This window comes from Artibeus jamaicensis, unplaced genomic scaffold (genome assembly GCF_021234435.1).
Source record: "Artibeus jamaicensis isolate MK-2021 breed Jamaican fruit bat unplaced genomic scaffold, CSHL_Jam_final contig_3126, whole genome shotgun sequence".
Lineage (NCBI taxonomy): Eukaryota > Metazoa > Chordata > Mammalia > Chiroptera > Phyllostomidae > Artibeus > Artibeus jamaicensis.
Genome location: NW_026521723.1, coordinates 6,110,282 through 6,127,667, shown reverse-complemented (window position 1 = coordinate 6,127,667; position 17,386 = coordinate 6,110,282).

Here is a 17,386-nt window from a genome sequence, read left to right as displayed (position 1 = left end):
AGTCCCTAGCCAATCAAATGAACTGGTCACCCTATATTTACTATCTTAGCCATACAGCTCTTTTGTGCACCCTGACTCCCAGATTTCAGTGCTTATGTTTCCTACCAGGGGGCTGCTGCTAGCATCCCCTACACTTGCTCTCCCAGAGAGCCGGAAGGATAAAAGAGTTTAGATTCTGCCGTGTCTTTGACCCTGAGGGGGACAATACTGAGTTATACCACAGTTGAGAACGAGACAGACAAGTACCTGCATCACACAATTTCCGTTTGTAGAGAGAATATCATTGACCATTCCCTTTGCCTAGAGCACTGAGTTAACAAGTTCTGATGGCGTGGAAGGAATACTGAACTCCACCTGACACCTGGACTCCAGCTATACTTTGGGTTCCAGGCAGAATAGGAGATAATGCAGCCTATCTCCTGGCTGCTTCACATGATGTCCCTGAGCTGCCATTTCCTCATCGACATAACAAAGGTTTTGAATCAGAGGTTCTCAGGACCTTCCAACTGAGGTCTCCACCATTTATACCATTGCTTCCCTTTGTTTGAACAAGTTATAACTTTCTTCTCCTTCATAAAGTCTTTAGAAGTAGCTAATGCTTGGGGGATGAGTAAAGAAGGGATGAGAACTTGTAAAGGGGACGAACAAAAATGAGGTTCCCGGACTTTTGAAAGCTGCCTCTCAAGCCCTACAAGATATATTCCATATTCTTATACTCTTTCTTTTAAATTGTGACAGTTCTCTAAATTATTAATACACATCTGCTCAAACTGTGGTTGCCATCTCAACTGGCCCATTTGGCAAGAGTGAGAGGCTGCACATTGTGATCTGGGCCAATGTCATGTGATTTTTCGGCATTGCTATCTGGAGCGTGCAGCTGTTACAGAGAACTCCAGGTGTTAGACAGCAGATGTTCTTGGGATTCACAAAGAAAAACAGGTAACTGCTCCTCCACGCTTCTTAGCGTAAAGACACAATGATATCCATGAATATACTTTGATGGAAGGGACCCAAGGGCCAGCCCGCGTGGTGGCCTGTGTGTACCTCATTCCAAGCCAGTCAGTAGTGCCGGGAATACAGGTTTGTTTGTCTGTTCCTTTTTTGTTTACAGAATAAGTGTTAACATTGCTGTGTATAAAAGGTGCTGCTATGCCAGTGTTTTTTCCAAGTGCACTACAGGAAATACATGCTTCCGAATGACTTGGGCTACATATGAAAATGCAGATTTCTGGGCCAATTTTGGAAATTCAGAGTCAGGAGGCCTGGCACTCAATCACTGCCCCAAAACACACTGAAAATAAGGAATGCTGCGGACATCTGTTTATGCAACTCCCACCCCTCCCTGTGCCTTCTGCCGGGCCGTTCAGGTTCCAGATCAGATATTCGCCAGTTCTCCTCCTGGTAGTGACCATAAATTGGGACAGCCATCGGTATCACCTCCACCCCTCCATCACCTCCACCCACTACCACCCCGTCTCCTACTCCTGCCACAGCTGTGGCGACAAAAATTCCAAGGGTGTAGCAAAAAGTAGACTCTAAAAAGTCACCCCAACCAAGGGTCACAATAGACTCTGACTCAAAGGAAAGGTGGCTGGGAAGTCCAAGGTTGGAAACGCGCGGGAGCTTGGTGAACGTGGCAGAAGGGACGGCCAGGCCTGGTCCCAGGGCAGCGTGCTCTGGCTGCCACAACTACAGTGGGGCCAGTGTCGGGACCTGGGGGGGGGGTGATTTCCAGACCAGATCACACCCTTTTGTTATACACCACTGAGAAAATTATACACTGAGATATTCAGAGTGTTGAGAATCTTATAGTAGAAGAGGGAAGTTTTGAGTCAAAAAATGTAACTATCTTAAATGTAATATATGACCTATCACTCAACAGAAATGTAGTTTCTACCACTTAATCTGTTATTTATAGAATTGATTCTGTTGTGTTTTTAGATTGATTAATCTTAATCATTCAGTGAGTATTTATCAGTGCCTGCAGAGGTACAATGTTCAGCAAAAACTGACTTGGTCTCCGCCCTCATGGAGTATATTTTATTTCACTGGGGAAGGTGGGTTATTGAATAAATAATCACGTGACCAAAGGCGTAATTACAAACTGAGCTAAGTGTTATAACAGTGAGGTTCATGCTGTTACATGGTTATATTACAGGAGAACCTGCCACAGTCTTGGGATAAGGGGTAGGACTGGCGCCTCTGAAGAACGACATGTGATTTAAAAACTGAAGAATGAGTATAAGTTATCTAGACTTGGTCTGCATGAGGGCGATTCAGGGAAGAGAGAGCATTTCAGACAGAGGGAATAGCATGCACCAGTGTCCTGAGTACAGAGAGCAGGGAGACAGAAATCATATTAGGCTGGAGCTTCAGGCAGAGGCCGGCCTTTGCATGTCCTTACCAGTGATGCTAAGTAGACAATTCTCTATCTGACAGTTCTTTGAGAACAGGAAAGAGCTTGAGCAGGAGATGACACAGTCTGATTTGCATTTTGAAAAGGCCGCTTTGACAGCGGAGTCAAGAGAAGAGGAGAAGGGCCGCGGCTACACGTGAGGAGCTCAGCCAGACGCCTGTGGCGCCAGGTCAGGTGGATGACAGCAGGGCTTGGGCGGAGGGGCCAGCTGTGGAGGCGGGGGGAGGGCATTGCTCTGACACCTGCGTCTGTGGCGTCAGTGGCAGTGTTGAGCGATGGACTGGACACAGGATTGAAGGGCAGGAGAGGAACGATTCAAGGATGATGCCCGAGTGTTTGGATTGTTTTGCTAAATAGAGAACTGTGGGGAACCCATGAGAGAACACTTAAGAGGACTGTGTTGGGGGGTGGGGAGGATAATTGAATTAACTTTTGGGTGTGTTTAGATTGAAGCGTGTTTGGGATATTCTAATGAAGACCTTGACTGGTCACTGAAGTTTGGGAATCAGCAATGCTTTGTCAGTAATGGAACTCGTAAGTGTGGATGTGCTGTCCTAGAGGTTCCATATAAACCGATGGCAATGCACAGCCGTGCTTGAAGACTGGGTCTTAGAGTGAAGCTACCTGGATATTCAGCCCAGCTGCGTTACTTCCTAGCTGTGCAACCATGAAGAAATTACTCAAACACTCTAAACAAAGTATTTCTATCTGTAAGACAGAGACAACAGTATTTCAGAATTTATAATGCTGCTGGGGATATGAAACGGCATGATGCATTTAAAAGTCTTAGCATGGTTCTCAAAATCTTGTAACTGTACTCTCAGCCAGCCCATACATGTGGACTTCCCTTCTTCCAGAGAGTACACAAAGTTAGCAAACAGGATCTTAAGCCTTGAGGAAATCCAATGCTCAGTAGCTAGATAAAAAAGGATGAGGGGACAGACAAGTTATGGTCTGAAACTGTTCTGTGCAAATCCAACCAGCAGAAAAACCAGGTCAGCATCTGTATGTGGAGCTCCCTAAGGTGGGTTATCCCTTTTAAGCCGCTAGAAAGGCAGTCAGGAGTCCTTGAAGAGGACCCAAAGTCAAAGGTCTTATCCAAGGAATAAAGGGCAGACAGGAAAGAGAGCAGGGGAATATAAAGCTGAGTCAGGAGCAACCTGGAAATAGGCTAAAAGCAGGTGAGAAACCAGTGAGCTAGGGGCTGGGGAACACCTATGAACTATAGGATGCCCAGAGCGTCCTAATAAAAGTACGGGGACAGGATGGAAGAAGCCAGAGACTTTCCATAACATTGTTGGACAATGCCTGCTGTTCAAAATCACCTACCCTAGAAATATTTAGAGTTGTTCTATATATAAACAAAGAAACAGCAGAATTTGGGAGTCTTTCTAGTTAAGAAGTTTAACTAAGAGTATCCTATGTTATATAAGTTTAGTCGTACAGCATCACATTTTGATCCATAACACATTATGTTAATTCAATGTGTTACTTTTAATTATACATCTTCTCTGGTGTTCTTAACTAGTGTTATTGTTTGTAGATGGAACATACCAAGCAGGAAGTATTTACTTTATCTAAAGCACAGTTGATGACCACATTTAAATGTTCGCTGACATGATAATGACGGTGTAACAGCAGCATCATCAATCTTTCCAGTGACAACGGGATCTGGTCAAATGGGAAATCTGTGCTATGAAAAAAAGCACAGGCATCGCATGCGTGGTGAGAGAGAGAAAGAAGCATACCAAGGCAAGAAAACTTAATTAAAAGAAAATTTGGACTGAGACCGAACACGTAACTATAGGATTGGCATTATTAAAGTATTGGTATTGGTTCAAACTCCTAGAACTCTATTCTCATTATTTCAATAGCTTTTATTTCTCCCATTAGACTGATGAATTGCTGAAGGAGGCAAAAAGTGAATTTGTCTCAGTAAGTAAAAATTGCTTCCCTGAGCATGAATCTCTTTGGGTCCAGCCTCAGTACTAACGTAGTCACAGGTTGAATATTAAATGGTGTTTAGCCCAGACTGTTCTCAGTCAAAGGCAAACATACACTGCTTGTTCAAAGAAAGGAACATTATTACCTGAAATTTAACAAAGATCTTGGGAAATATTTAAATAAACTAAATCTACCTTTAGTTTCCCCCCCTGAGTAGCAGTGTTGTTCTGAAAGGTCTTCAGGCTGACATGGCCTGCTTACTTATTGATTGCAAATTTCCTACAGTGCCAACAGCATTATAGTCCCTGGGGTCATTTCCAAATGTAGCTTTTTTAACTCCGGGCATCGTAATGTATTAGAGGCAGGTGGAAAGTGAAAAGTGCCTATCTTTCCACAAACCCACATGCACACATCCACTTTAACAATAATGTCTCCTCCCTGGCTTATACCCCCCGTCTTTCTCCTGCTGCCCTTGGTTTCTATTGGAATTTGGGGGCAGGGTAAAAATCACTCATCCAATCACCGCCTTCCAATTCCGCACAGTTAAGAACTTGGCAAAGAGAGCAAGCAGAGAGAGGATAACAGCACGGCATCAGCTCCACCATCGGTATGGCTGGATTGCATAACACTGTGTGATCCAAGCACAGTATCAACTTGATGTCATGGGCCAGAGAGCACATGGTCTCTGTTTAACTGTGAGGGAAATACAGCCGGGCCTACTAATACTTCTATGCTCCATGTCTGCACGTGGACCCCCACTGAACCCTGACATGTCACCCAGCTTCAAGTAGAGAAGCAAGAACAAGAGCCTTAGCAGGGCCCACCAGTGACAAGCTAACTACTTGGAGGCTTGAGATGGGCATATACAGCCTCTGGAAGCATTTGGGTCTATAAGACCAATACAAAATTAGCAATGACCTATCAAAACCTACCTTCGCCCAGTAAAGGGATGTGGCCACGTAGGTGGCATGCTGTCCCCAGTCTCACCAATCAGGAAAATCATCTTCATCTCAAGATTAAGCCAGAAAGGGCTTAATGGGACTTATAGGGCAGTGGGACTTTTTCCAAGGGAGCCACTGACCATTCTAGATGCACAGAGAGAGTCTATTATATTTCATTACTTCTCCAATGGAGAGAACACACTATTCTCCCTCTTCACATCAATAACTGGTTATAGATGACCCAGAAATCCAAGAACAGAAAGGAATTTGTGGAGGTAAAGTTTAACTACTCATGTTCACCATTTGGGTGATTATTAACCTTCTTTAACTGGAAGTGAAGAAATTCTGGAGATCAGGTCACTCTCCCTCTCTGAAGAAGTGGATGCACTTTGTTGTAAACGTGTTTTGCTTCACAGACAATAGTGTTGTGATGGAACGGTTAGTCCATGAGTCTGAATAAATGAATAAATCACACAGCTGTTACATTGTGCGCTGCACATAACGAAAGGGTTGTGATGTGTGTACATGTTTAGAGCAAAATGTGGCTTCTCTCCATTTGCTTCTCTTGAGCAATTTCTAAATGCAATGTTTTGTGTATCTCCCCTTTTAATGAAACTCAGATTACTTCATAGTGTTTGTATATATAAATTACAGCTCTGTTTAGTCTCCTTATCAATTCTCAGAATTGCAAATAAACACTGAAATTTGGCCTATGAGCGAATTAAAATATATTAACATCCTGCCCTGGCTGGCGTGGCTCAGTGAACTGATTGCAGCCTGTGAACCAAAGGGTCACTGGTTTGATTCCCAGTCAGGGCACATGCCTGGGTTTCGGGCCAGATTCCCAGTTGGGGGGCATGTGAGAGGCACCCACACATTGATGTTTCTCTCCGTCCTTCCTGCTCTCTCTAAAAATAAATAAATAAAAAATTTTAAAACAATAAAATAAAAAATAAAATGTATCAATATCCTGTGCTGGTTTATAAGTCAAATATAGAAAAGTGGGAAGAACAGATTCTGCACTGGTGCTATGATCATGCCATTCATCTGGGTGGGCACCCTATGGAAGGGTATAAGGTATACAAGATCCTGGAGGGACCCTCCTAAGCCTTGAGCCTCAGGTGCACATTCAGACACACTCACCACAGATGAACTCTCTGTGCCAGGTACGCGGCCATTGCAGCCATCACCAGGCCAGGCCAAAGGAAGAAAAAAGGCCATGAAGCTGCTGGGTTTTGAAACTCACGCATGGGTAGCTTCTGAGTCTTTGCCTGTATTTCGTGGCTTTGACACTCCTCTTCTACAGTAAGAGAATGTAGTGCATTATGAATGAGGGCATTATGTCTTTATCTAAGCTAAACGGTAATTCCAACGTTGATTTTCTCCCACTTTGTCCCTATTATCTTCTAAGATAGATGAGGAAAAAAGTACAAGTTGTGTAACCAGACAGCTTAGCTTTAAATTCATGATCCACATTCTATTGGCCAATGTGCTTAACTTGCCTGAATTTGTTTGCTCAACTAAAAAGTGTGCATACAAATATAGTGTAGGGCTGTTAGAGTAATTAAATGAGATTGTGTGTGTGTGCATGTGTGTGTGAAAATAAAACATGTAACACACTCAGATTGAAATAGATCTGTAAAAGTTAGATATTTGTACAGGATTTAGTCACTTTACACGGTCTACCTGGTCCATATATATTTATCTGTAACGATATCAAAAGAGGTTCTTTAACTTGAAATATCATAAAGACAGAGGAAAATAAGAGAGGAAGAAAGAGAGATGGGGGAGAGAGAGGAAAAAGAGAAAGAGAAAAGGGAGAGAACTGAACATGCCCGAATGCCGTGTTACTAAGAATTACATACGGTTGATTCAGCCACATTTGCATTAACAAACTGCATGTCATGAACAGTGCAGTTTTGATATGACTTACAATCCCGCCTCACTGAGAACTTAAGAAGACACCCATCAGAAAGATGAATAGAGCAGTCCCTGCTCTGGGAGAAACTTTCGGTCCCTCCTTATTTGAATTTAGCTGAGCCTCTCCTCCACGTGCTGCGAGGCTGCGTTGTAGCTCTTCTCGGTGTTTTCTCATTCATGTTCTCCAAGGTCGCTTTATTCTGAAAAGAGCTCTGTCACTGTGCTGCTAAGAAGGGTCTTGTGCACTAGTAACTGAGTCGAAATGCTAGCCACTACTTACTTGGAATGTCATTGAAACTCTTCTCTTTTTATTATTTTTCCCCTGAAGCCACCTTTCTGTTTTTAGCTGAACATTCTATGTCATACTGCAAAGATGGGGAGATTTTTTACTTTAGTTTCTTTTTTCATTCTCTGCTCCTGCGAGTGGAAGGAGTAATTTCCATATTTGTTTCCACCTGAAGAACAGATTCCCTCACTAAGTGAAACATGGATACCATGGCATTGTCTATATAATTTCTGTGCGTTTAAGATTCTTGTGGCTGCAGTATGTCAAGACTATGCTCTTGAGCCATTTACATCCAATGCTGAGCAGGTTTCTAAAAGATTTAGAGTGATATTTAAATCTGTACCTGTTTTCTTCAAGTGACATTTTCAAAGGTTTGTCAGCATGGTCTTCTAGCCTTATAAAATAGCTAAATAGGAGGCACTAATAAAGCCACCTGGCCTCCAAAATACAGCTTTCTATTCTCTCACCCCATCACTTTTCCACAGGTCCTGAAATTCTCGGCATTGTTTATATGCTTTTCAGCCCACAGGTATTTACTGAGTACTCTGAGTATTCCATCTCAGACCTAGGTGGAGGGAATCAACATGCATACGCACACATATGAGGCTGTGCACACCCAGAGCTCACAGTCTGCCTGGAAGGGGTGTTGTTTTGCAACCTCAGAAGCTTCCTGGGTGAGACCAAAGAAAGAGGCAAATCACTCCAGATTGGTAGGTGGCAGTTTTGATAAGCAAGGGAACTTGTACTCAAGACTTGTCCTGGGTGGCTGCAAGGTGAGCCAGCCGAGCTCCACAACCTCCCACCAGAATCGTAAGATTGTAGAGGATTTAGTCACCTATTGCATCCAGGCGGTCCCAACAATGCATTGCTCCCTCAAGTCTGTGTCCTTTATGTGGCTCCTGGCACAGGAAAAATGGGCAGATGGGGGGGTGAGGAGCCTCTGATCACCTAGGTCCCAGCAGCGGGTCAACCAGTGGCCATGTCCCGTTGATGGCCACCTCCAACAGGGAGACAGCTAAACAAGTGATCACAATGATGTGTGCTATGTGCCATAACAGGAAACGTGCCCTTTACTTAGGAGCCTTACTAGATACTTCTAACTTATGGGGGTAGAGTAAGGCCAGAGGAAGTGGGGTTTTAACAATCCCATGGGGCCATTCTTTTGAACTAAGGCATTTTTTAACCCCTGTTAAAATTCAAACCACTTATTTAGAAGAGTAACACTTTTAGATCATAAGAACTGTGGTATAAGCGCAGATAAATGTCCCCAAACTGAAGCCACTTGGAGATAAATATTAGAATTGTTGCATTTTAGATGGCGGCGGAAGGAGAACGAAGCCCTGGGCATGGTTTAAAGAGCAAAGAGATGCTTCTGTGGGTGATTTGGTACCTGCAGAGATTTGGGGTGCCCGGGGGTGAGATTAGGGTTTAGACTCAAGTCATTGAAACAAAATGCAGCTACAGCAATAATTTGCTCCCACACTGCAGTTTTGCCTAAAGCCTACTCTACTCTCGAGTGAGTCCCTACAAGTCCCACTCATCAAAGAAAATGTCTCAACTTGGCTTTTAGGTAGCGAAAAGGAAGTGTAAGAGAAAAAATACCTTTATAAAATCTGACAATATGTCTAAAGTAGTTATGTACCAGCACAAGTTTGGCTGGTAAAATCTATGTTGTTTTACTGCAGGTTCTCTGTGTGACCCGCCTTTTATGTGAATTATTTATGACTGTAAGCTTCTGTACTCAATGTAAAGATTAGTCATTTGTTATTTCATTGCAGTACATGAACATGCGCTGACACCTACACTTCCTTATTCCTGTAGCATTTCAGAAGTGCCGGTAAATGAGTTTCCTGCTTATTATCCAGGAAACCTCAACTAAACACCAGTGCAATGTAATTTATACAGGCGTTCTGGGTGGAATAAAAATCTCTAACTCTAATCTCAACTTGTGTTCTTTTTAAATCCAATTCAAAACACGTCTCAACGATTTGCTTCCTTCTATTAAGCAAAGAATAGAAAGTGTTCTCTTGCGAAACAGAATGAATAACCAAAATAAGTAATAAGTAACCAAAAGTTTTCTAGTGAATGCGCTCCCTCCTGCGAGAGATGTGAACTCTGAGAACCAAGTTTCCTGCTTCCCCTCCGCACCCCGACTGTGTGGGGTGTGTATTTGCATGTGTGCACATGTCCTCACATGTTTAGAATGAGAAGAAATTAAGCTTAGACTTCCCACCTTTGCTGTAGGACAAAGATCTGCCCCCTGTGTTTGAACGTGGAAGTGTGGAAATGGGGCATGTTTCGGGGAAATGGTAACAAAGCTCTGAATAACATTTCACAGTTTCGCTTTGACTTTATCCTAACAACACACCCGCGAAGAAGATGGATTAGTTATAGTCACTCCTCTGCTCATCGGCTTTCAACCTATGGCCGTTTGCAGATGAAAACACAGCTTCCCTGTGAAAACACTCTGCACGGTCCAGCAGATGATGCTGGGGTGTGTGCTGCTGGCTTTTTCCTCTCAAACTGTGCCATTTGCCATCAGGGCATTTTGCTTTGTGTTTGTTTTAAGATGTTTCGCCAGCATTATTAACGAACAGCAGGTTCAATAAGTCCAAAAGCCCTGAGAGTTTTAAAAGTTCTTGTCAGGATGCACAATTACCATGGATACAGAAGAGATTTTTAAATTTTTAAAGTGGTGATAAAAGGAAGAATGCTCACGTGACTATAGAATGAATTATTGGGGAGTAGGAAAAATTCTGGAAAACAAAGAACAAACCACGTAACATACAAAGGGGTTGTGCCTGCACCGGCGGACGATGTCAACAGGACGATGAAAGAGACACATCGTGGAACCATTTGTAAGCGCGCAGCTGGATCCCAGATGGGTAGGAAGCTTGTGTTCATTGTAGGCATTAAAAAAGGTTCGGAGTTAGCAGGGGGTCCTGCTTCTGAATCTCCCGTCTCTAGGGAAAGAGAAAAGCCTCTTCCAATCTGGATCACCCCACACAAAGGTGAGGTGGTGAGAGCGGAGACTGCCTTCTAAGGGACAGCCCAGGACACCCGAGGGGGGCAGTTATCTGCCTCCACAGACCCCCAGTAGGCACAAACAAGGATGATTTGGGGAAAAGGTGTCATTCGCTCATTTAGAAAAAAAATATTCAATGCCAAACATTATTCTCTCAGGCAGGTACACCTGGCATAGGACATGTATGAGCAAGAACACTAGCCTTAATAAAAGATTTGAAAATGGATTTGTGCTCCTACTCTTGGGAAAGCATTTGTGGCTGCAAGATTGGTCACTTTAAACTTTCTAACAAGTAGATTCTCTCACACCTTGATTGTAGATCGAGTTTCTATGTTACTATTTTCAGTCTATTGATGAGGGAAGTCAGCTCTGGAGCGGTTCAGTGGTGTGCCCCAAGTGGTCCGAGGTGGAATAAAAATTTAAATTCAGCAGTTGACTTCGAAGCAGTGCTCTCTTCTATTACATCTTAACTCCTTAAAATGTGGTCTAACATATGCAAAAATTGATGAAAAACTGATTCCCAAAACTGTCTTCCTTCAGCTCTTGGAAGCAAACAACATGTAATGCCTTAGACTTTCTTTTTCACACATGATAATGGCTGTTTTCTAGTAACCTACAAAGTATATTACTAAGGATTACTAAAACATGGTATCATCATCTAAAACTGACACATTATTAGAGTCACCAAGAATTTCATTCTATATTCTACTAAGAAGATTGAATAACACCAAAGGATTGTCACTTTGGCATGCGACCTGCTTAAAGATGTGGAGATAGTTGGGGCCTTCTGCTAGAGAACATGCTGCACATTTTCATCATTGTCATCACGAGTGGCCTAGAGATTTCACCTTCTGTCTTTCTCACCTTCAATTACAAGTCATTGTTAGTTTAATTTTTCAGTTTTCATTTTCATTTGTGGTGAGTTATCGGGTTAATCCTATAGCAGACAGGAATGTATGAGCAGTATTTTGGCTCAAAATTATCCAGTGACCGGGTTTTAAGATATAGGTCCTTGGAAGCTTAAAGTAAATTTCATTTTGCTAAAGAACATACATGGAGAATCCACATTCACCCAGGAAATGTACCTGTACAGAGACGCTTCACATTTTTTTATCAAGTAATTTTTTATTGGAAAGTGGGGAGGAGGAGAAGAGGAAACAGTAGTTTCCACCTGTGCTCAGAAATATCTGAGCATCACTTTAACCTCTGGCATCCACGACCACCACCCTTCATATGTAAGCAGCAATCCTCCTCCACCTTCGCTTCACTGCTGGTTAGCCAGGTCAGAGCCGCTTCCCATTCTCCCTCCCTTGCTGCCTCCCACCCTGGAGGCTAAAAAGCAAAAGACCTGCTTTCCCCATGTTCCTTGAAGCTAGAGATAATCACGTGATCCTGTCAAAACCATGAGAAATAAACAGAAGTCTTCTGGGGGGGGTCACTAAAGAGCTTGTTCTCTTCTTATGAATAGGGACACCCCCACTTCCAAATTCCTCCGGCATGGAAGGCAGCGCTCGGAACAACAGCCATTCTGCAACTAGGAGGAAAGATGCAACAGAATCACAGGACGCACTGGGAAAACCCTGAACCTCTGCTGAGTTGCCTGTCTACAAACTTCTTATCGTAGGAGAGAACATAAACACCTATTTGACAGGGTCCGTGAGCATTGGCTTTTTTGTTGTTGTTGTTAGGATCTAAAAGCATTTTCAATGGGATTGGTGAACACACAATACAATATACAGATGACATATTAAAGAATTGTAAAACTGAAATCTATGTATTTATACCAACCAATGTCGCCTCAATACATTCAATAAAATTAAAAGAGAGAGAAAGAATTTTCACTAACACTTATGTATGGGAAACTAAGTTTTAAAATGCTTATGTTTATCTGTAATTCTTATTTATAACATTATTTCAAGGCAGGGGTAGGGTGGTACTCCGGGTTATATTGAACAGACATAAATTTAAAAATTTTTTGAAACATAGCTCCTGTAGGGAAGTCAGAGATACACTGTGGTTTCAGCTGCAAAGGCATCTGGGAAATGGCGGACTCTCTGTTTACCCTTCTGTGACTTTAACTCTCCGGAGCCTCAGGCTTGGCTGACTACCTGGGGAGCCTGAAGGCCCCCCACGGATAAACATCATGCCCCCAGAAAGGAGGTTAAGGAGTCTACGGTGTGTGATATCCGCCTGATGTTATCGGTAAGCTTTGGAATGCACTGTTCTTTCTGGTGATCTAGGTGACCACCCACTGTAGAGTTTTACCACTAACTCCACATGGAAAGGGTCCCTGTCCTGGAAGAGGTGTGGGTTCTTCCCGCCGGCCACCACAGGGAGCGGCTGCTTTGCCCACCTGTGTAAGTTCTTCCTATTAAATCTTGTAGATTTGAATAAGGCTACATGTTAGTTCTTTGGAATCCATCCAGAGTTTAGACTTTTGGGGTTCTCACCCAACAGCTCCCTAACTGATAAATTCAAGTGTTCATGTTTGTGGTCTCTCTCTCAACTCCATGCTCCTGCTGGCACTCACGCACACGTTTGTGCACACACACCAGCTCAGAGACCTGCGTTTGCCCCTATCACCTAGTACTGGGATGATAAATTGCTTTCATCTCGGGCAGTAACACTGATAGATTGGAGTGGCTGCCTGGATCCCGATGCTAAGAATAATTCTGAGGCAGACAACAGAACTCACGAGGAAAAGTGTTGTGAGCCATCGGCCACATCTGCCACGAATGTGCAGAGTGGCAGTGGCAGCACCTGTGTTTTTGTAACAGTTGACCTATTCCAGCATATCAGGTGTTAAACACTCCACCTACTGTAATTCCCTCTTCTCATTACCCTGTAGGTAGGGATTTCGTATTTTCAGATTGGGACATTTCCTCCTTATGTTGGCTGAAGTTTACTAACCAGAAAGTCAGGATATGCTAAATAAAACAATGCCCAGCTAAGATACTTAGGTTGGGATTGCAGAGAAAATGGCATATCTGAAGAAAAATTTAATATACGCTGGGCTGGCCATGGGGTGTACCACTTGTCTTGCCCTTCAAGAAAGAGCTTGCCATTCAGTGGCAGGAAGAGCAGTTTGCTGACAGCATCCAGCTGCTGTGCTTGCAGAACACACCTCAACTCTCAAGCCAAAGCCATGTGCTTGCTAGGCAGACCCGGGCACTGACTGAGCATGGTGGGGGGTGGCAGCCTGGCCGTTTCTATCCGGTGCAGGGCTTCACCGTAGGCAGTCTTTGCTCTGGGACTCCCACTGATGTATTGGTTAAGACTTCATCAGATCTGCATCACGGTCTGAGGCACTCCCAGCTTGACTCTGCTTCCTTCCACCTGTTCGTTCACCAATGCCAGATCAGCATCCCTGTACCATCCTGCTCCCTCTCCCTTTATGTTCACAGGTGAGAACTCTTCTTCTCATGCACTCGCTCCTAACTCCATCAAAGTGCCTGCTTCCTGTTGCACCCAAATGGCTACCCATTCCTACTATGGATAGGGCTACTTAAATTTCCAAAGCATTTACATGCAATGTGCAACATTTCAAAAGAGGCAAACTGCTATACTGGCTTTGGCATCAGAGAGTATGGATTAAAATCCCAGGCACGTACCACTGAGCATCATTAAACTAGTGCCCTCACGTTTAAAGAGGATGTGAGCGGTGATAGGTGATGGGACCGTGTGAGGATTAAATGAGATAATAGCCATGAAATTGATTTCTAAACTATTAAGCACAGCATAAAATTTAAGTGCCACTATTATTATTATTATTCCAAGTAACATTAAATATCAAGTACCAGCTGATCAGATTCTTTTACACATCTTTATCACCCCCTCACCAGGACCCTGGTGCTGATCTAGGAAATGAGGTGGGCACAGTCCCTGCTTTAGCCAAGCTTACATTTTGTAAGTGAACCAAGTAAATATGAATTTCATTTTAAAAATACTAAGCAGCAGTTCACTCACAGGGGAGGCCATTTCTCTGGCTTGCTTCGATTCTAATAGCAGTTTGGCCCTGTCTCAGGATTTATCTTTGTTGATCTTTCCTGCTGAACTGCCTCTCTTTCTTTTAGTTTCCCCGCTGCGATGCTGTGAATCCTGCAGGGGGCTAACAAACTAGAGCTCGTTGTCCACCCACAGCTCAGCCGGCCCAGCCCCTTGCCTCTTACACTTGCTACATTTCTCTTTGCCCTTCTCTCCTGTCTGAACCTACCCCCCCCCAAACATTTGCTACATCCTGACCTTTGTGCTCTCTGTTTCTCTTTTCCTCACTTTTGCATGTCAGCTCTTGCTTTCACCCTTGGGGAAAGAGGCTCTTTCTGTTTCTTCAGATGGCTTGGCTGTTCTGGCAGGAAAGAACAGACTTCTCGGTAGAGATAACAGGAAGTCGTACCTCTCAGGAAACAAGACCACTGCTTACCGCTTCCTGGGGCCTTGTGATCATAGCAATCAGCATGTGTCTCTCGGGCCTCAGTGAGGTGCGAGGGATGTAGTTATCCATTATGGCCATGATTGGGGCCAGCAGGTCACCATCCACCAGTGAGAGGCCGGCTGGAATGTGTCTGTGTGGTGTTCTTGATGCCAAATGTCTGCATAAACCTGAATCCTGCAGTCTGGTTGGAAAGATAAATATTCTACCATGTTCTACACCCATAATTTTTTAATGGATATTTTTAGTTTTCACCCTAATGTCTAGAAGACTAGAGAGAGATCAGTGGCCATCAAATTGTTTGGCCATGCCCTACTCTTAGAAATAAATGTGTGTGTACATATATATACATATATATATATATATCTGAAACCATTTTACAAAATAATACCCTTAATACATGTAGAGCTCAATGTCTTCATATTTCTTTTTAATCCAGTCTGTCATAACTTGTATTAAATACTGGCCATCACCCAGGGATTTTTATCTTTTTCGTGTGTGTGTGCATGTATCATTTCTATTCAGTGTGGTGACGCTTATGGATCCCTTCTTGGAGGGATGTTTTTAAATGCATAAAACAAAATTCAGAGGATTATATTGAGGTATAGGCCTATCCTGGGACATCCGGGGAGAGGCAAGCCACGTTCGTGGGCCCCAGGTTAAGAACTCTTGCATCACTAAACGGATTTCACAACCCGTTTTCACAACCTGCAGTTTGGAAAATGTGGCTGTACTAGACAAAGCCTCAGCACATTTTGCAGTAGTTAAATATTTCAGATGCTTATTATCCTGTCATGGCTTTTTTTCCCTCTCTTTTCCCTCCCTTTCCCCATGCTTCCCCTTCCAGTCACACCCGCTGGCCCTGCCCACACCCATGTCCCACCCCCCACCCCACCCCCGCACATGCAGCCCTTGGGGCGAATGTTTGAAATGAGAGGAGGCGGTGGACCACTGAACACGGCCACTCTCGTCTTGCCTGTGCCCTGCTACCTGTGGGTCCCAGCCCCTCTGGCTTCTGCCTCAGAACAGTGTCATTGGTCCTTATCTCTGCAGGCCAGTGTTCGGAGCTGTAGCTTTCTGGGTTTGCTGCCTGGCATCCAATAGCCTGAGAATAACGGTGGAGGCTGCTGGTGAAACAGTCCAGAAGTCTCAACCCTTAGTTTCCTGCGTCAGCAAAACTTCGGGACAAGTGTTTCCTTTTGATAGGCACAGGCTTCACGTCTCAGCTCGAGGCAGTTGCTCCAGGTCCCACACCAGCCCCACCCAACCCTGCCTGCAGCCGAAGCCCTAACTTGGCTCACTGCGACCACACTGAACGAACTGCGTCCCCAACAACCGGGAGGCCACGGAGCTGCTGCCACACGGCGTTATGCGGGCGCTTTCTCCAGCAGCTCGCTACTCTGGTTTTTCACAGAAATATGCGCACGTACATGAACAAAAAGGAAATGAAGGAGGAAGAAAAGCAGTCATTCACTTCCTTGTTCTGACAAAGTTCTGACATGAGAACAAGACTGCTCTAGAATGATTATAATGAACATCTTCGCTAAACCCAACGCTCATAACTTCAAAAATAGATTTTCTTGGTTTTACCCTAATGTCTAGTAGTCAATAGGCAAGTGCCTATAAAATTTTTTTAACATGTTCTACAATTAGAAGTGCAGATGTACAGACCAGGGCCTCACGGGCATTTAATCCTCCCCACTTCGTGCAGATAGGAGGCCGCTGGGGCCCGGCCAGGGGGTGGGACTTGCCCAAGGTCACACAGCCCAAATGTGTCCTCTCCTCCAGGGGCCTCCGTGGCACCTCGCGCTAAGGAGATTTCTACTATAAAATCCACACCCTAAAAGTTAATTTTTTAAATTTATGCTTTATCATCTTTTCCCCAAACAAATGTTTAGAAGTTGAAAGGTGACAAAGGCGAAACTTACCCAGAAGAATTAAAAAGGAGTTTGATGACAGTATTTCAAAATCTTTTTTTTTTTTTGATGAAGACAGCTTTTTCCCCTCAGATAAATTTAAGTTTTCTCCCCCGACCCCCACACCTGGCAATGTTCTACTAATTGTGTCTGGGCCTGAACTAGGAGTTTCTTTCTGGACATTAATTACCTTACAATGCTCCCTTTTTAAGCAACAAACATTCCAAAACATTTTTTTGATCTTCACTTTTTTAATCCTTAGTTCTTCTCCCTGATCATAATTCACTTTTCCTATCCTTTTAAATAATTATACAATTAATTATTTTCCCAGCTTCCAAATGGTTTGCTCTTGTGTCTGTCATAGTTTTCTTCTGGATAAAAAAAAAATTCTTATTTCACACAATAGTGCCATTGCTTTTATTCTTCTTCCTGTTACTGGAGGTTGGGGGCAGGGGCGCGGTGGATCGAGAATGAAACAATAAGACTCTTATGTGCAGTCACTGCAGAGC